This window comes from Orycteropus afer, unplaced genomic scaffold (assembly GCF_000298275.1).
Source record: "Orycteropus afer afer isolate SDZICR_OR568_19922 unplaced genomic scaffold, OryAfe1.0 scaffold00093, whole genome shotgun sequence".
Lineage (NCBI taxonomy): Eukaryota > Metazoa > Chordata > Mammalia > Tubulidentata > Orycteropodidae > Orycteropus > Orycteropus afer.
In genome coordinates, this window is record NW_006921680.1 from 3,403,944 (window position 1) to 3,407,824 (window position 3,881).

Here is a 3,881-nt window from a genome sequence, read left to right on the forward strand (position 1 = left end):
TGTTACCTATGCACCAGGTGCATCTCACTGGGTTTTAAACACCAGAGGTTCAGCCTCAAAACTCACATCTACATGTCTTTAGTTGGTTTGGTAGGTAGTTTGTTTCTAGAAATTTGTTCATTTCTTCTAGTTTTTCAAATTTGTTGGAGTATAGTTCTTCATAGTATTCTGTTATCATTTTTATTTCAGATGGTTCTATTGTGACATCAATTATTTCATTTCTAATTCATGTTATTTTCATCTTCTCCTTCTTTTCCTCTGTTAAATTTGCCAATGGTTTGTCTATTTTATTTACCTTTTTAAAGAAGTTGTATTGTTGCTGTTGTTGTTGTTATGTGTCTTTGAGTCAGACCCAACTCATAGCAACCCCTCCTTGGGTTTTGAGACAGTATCACTACAGAAGTAGATTGCCCAAACTTCCTTCCAAGGAGTGGCTGATGAGAAAGTTGTAGTCTTCTTAATTCTTCCTATTGTTTTTCTGTTTCATTTATTTCTGCTTGAATCTATTATTTCCTTTCTTCTGGTGACTGTAAACCTTTTTTTTTTTTTCTGTTCTTCTCTACTTGTTGAAATGTGTTAAGATATTAATTTTAGTTTCTTCTTCTTCTTCTTCTTCTTCTTCTTCTTCCTCTTCCTCTTCTTCTTCCTCTTCTTCTTTCTTCTTCTTTTTTCTTCTTCTTTTGGTTTTTACTAGCTCTTTATGATTTTCTTCTTTTTTTATTAAGATAGGATAATTATGACTGCTAACCAGAAAGTTGATGGTTCAAATCCACCAACCACTCCACAGAAGGAAGACTGGGCAATCTGCTTCCAAAAAGATTCACCACCTCAGAAACCCAAGAGGGGTCTCTATGAGTCAGAATCGACTCAATGGCAGTGAGTTTGAGTGAGGTTTATAAATTTTCTTTCACGTGACTCTGCAATTTATTATTTTCTGCCTAAGTTTAAAACAGCTTATTCTATCTTTTTAGTTTTAATTGTCATTTGGGTGGAAGTTTACAGAGCAAATTCATTCTTTCATACAGCAGTTCATACACTTTTATTTCATGACATTGACTGCAATACTGCAGTTCCCCACAATATAACAGCTATCTTCCCACTTCCTCCCTGTAATTACCTCTTCCCTGTGTCCTTCCCTCCCATGCACTCTCATTGCTCCCCTCACCCCCCCACCAAGCTGTCTCTGTGAAACAGTGACTTTCTGTTCTCCCACGATTGATCGGTCCAAGGAGTGTATCTACCTAATGTAAATGTTCACCCCATATGCCGGTCTATTATTTGGCTGGAAGCCACAGGAGTAAGTTCAGTTCCAGACCTGAAGGATAACTAGGGGCTATAATCTCAGGGGTCTCACCAGCAACCTGGTCTTTTTTGTGTGTGTTTGTGTGACTTTGAGTTTTGTTCCACATTGTTCTCACACTCTATCCAGGTTCTCCTGCACTGATTTCCATCCAAATGTTTGACAGTGATAGCTGGGCACTATCTAGTTCTTTTAGTCTCATGATCATATAGACTGAGGATCACATGGTCTACAAATCCCTTGGACTAATTGTAAAACAGTCTTTTATATCTTGATATTGTCTTGACCTCCTCTTCATTTGGAAGTTCTGTAACTACACCATTTATTCTCTCTTTTTGCTTTGTAGTTTTCCTTCTTTACAAATTGACATCTTTGGTTTCCTATTTTCAGTCTTGTAGATTTATTTTGATTTGAACACTTCTATATCTGGATTGGTTTCTAGATGATGTTGTCATGTGTGTTAATCTTAAGTTGTTTTCTGCCATGTTGGTTCTCTATCTGAAGAATTCCCTTTAGTATTTCTTGTAAGGATGGTCTGGTTTATATAAATTCCTTTAATTTATGTTTATTTGGGAGTATTCTAATTTTGACATTGTATTTGAGGGACAATTTTGCTAGATATATAATTTTTGATTGCCAATTTTTCTTCACTCAGGGTTTTATGTATGTCACATCATTGTCTTCATGCCTGCACAGTTCGTACTGAGAAATCAGAATTTATTCTTATTGTTTCTCCTTTGTAAGTGTTTTTTCATTCTTCCAAGCTGCTTTCAGAATTGTTACTTTACCTTTGGTTTTGGAAAGTTTGATTATGATATGTCTTGGTGATTTTCTTTTGCAGTCTATCCTGTTTGAAGTTTGTTGAGCTTCTTGAATGCACATTTTCCCATCTTTCATTATATTAGGGAAATTTTTTTCAAACATATCTACAATTTTCTCTGTGCTTTTATCTTTTTTTAAAACTAAAAAAAACAAAACAAAAAAAAACACCTCTACCTGTTCTGAAATTCCAATCACACTTCTTAATGTTGTCTCTCGGGATTTCTTCTTTTTTTTTTTCATTCATTTTTTCTGATTGTTTTTCTAACAGATTAGTACTGAGAGATTCATCTTCAATTTCACTAGTTCTGTCATTCATTTATTCAATTCTACTCCACTGCCCATCCAATGCATTATCTATTTCTGAAATCTTAGTATTAATCTTCTGGATTTCTATTTATTGTTTTTCTATGGTTTCTAATTTTGTATTTGTTTTGTCAATGTGTTGTTGTATTGTTTTCTTGAATTATTCTACCCTTTGCCTGTGTTTTCCTTGATTTTGTCTGTTTTCCTTGATCTCCCTCTCATTTCATTGAAGGAACTGAAATACTATTCTTCTGAATTATTTATCAGGTAATTCCAATATCATTTCTTCCTCAGGAAAGATTCCTGGCTATGCATTTTGGTTATTTGTTTGAGCCACCTTGTCTGGTTTCTTTGTGTGAACTGAGGTTGTTTGTTTTCTCCAAGACAATGTGGTATTTGAATTTAATGACTGTAAGTTTATGTGTTTCACCCTAGTTTTATACTTTATTTTGTTTTGATGTATCTGGATAAGCAAGATGTACGTGCTACTCTGCTTGCTGGTTTGGCAACACTTAGGCATGCACCACCTGTCTTCTGGTGGGTGCAGTTCTATTTGTTGTTCATGTAGAGCAATTGAGGGTGGGCTGGGCTGGTTTTTGCTATCTGTCACTGATCAAGTGGAGCAGGAGTGGGTAATGGCACTCACCCAGTGGGCAAGGCCACAGAAGGGGCAAGTATGGATGTGATTACTGTCTTCCACTGGTTTGGAAATAATAATAATAATGCAATAAAATAAATAAATAACAAGGGGAGAAAAGAAAGGAGAAAGTTGGGCAGCAGGGGCAGTGTGTCTGGTCTAGGATGGCACCTCAGCAGGCTGCAGAGGAGGAGGGGGTGAGGCACCTTGTCCAGGTTGGCATGCTTCACCAGCCCAAGGAGGCAGTAAGGGGTGGCACAACCAGTCTGGGATGGCCCTTCTACTGCCTAGGAGAGTATGTGTCTCCAAATGCAGAGGTGGCATGCACTTGGCATTCAATCAACAAAGACACACCTCCAACCTCAGCTGGAGCAGGGGCAGCATGAGGGAAGGATGGCACTGGTCACCAGATGGGTGGGGATGAGGGTGGCTTCACTTCAGGTCACCAAGAAGGTGTCAGGTAGAAAAGGATGATCATACCAGTGTGAACATCAGTGCAGTCCTAGGTGAGTAGAGCCAATTATCTTGTTTCTGCTTTTAGGACAATGCTGCTTTCAATAATTCAAAATGATTGTGCTATGCCAGGTGAGTTGACAATTCATGGCTCCATATGTCTCCTTGTTTACTGTTTTCATTCAGTTTTTTCTAATCAATATTTGATCTACCTTTTTCTCTTTTCCTTAGAAGTTCAGGGTTCCAGAATTATCCTCTTTATCTTTTTTTTTTTTTTTTTTTTTTTGGTTTCTCAGGTCTTTGTTGTAGAGAGTCTGGGTAACATGTCTGCCTATTCCACCATCTTGCCAGAAGGCCCCCTTCATT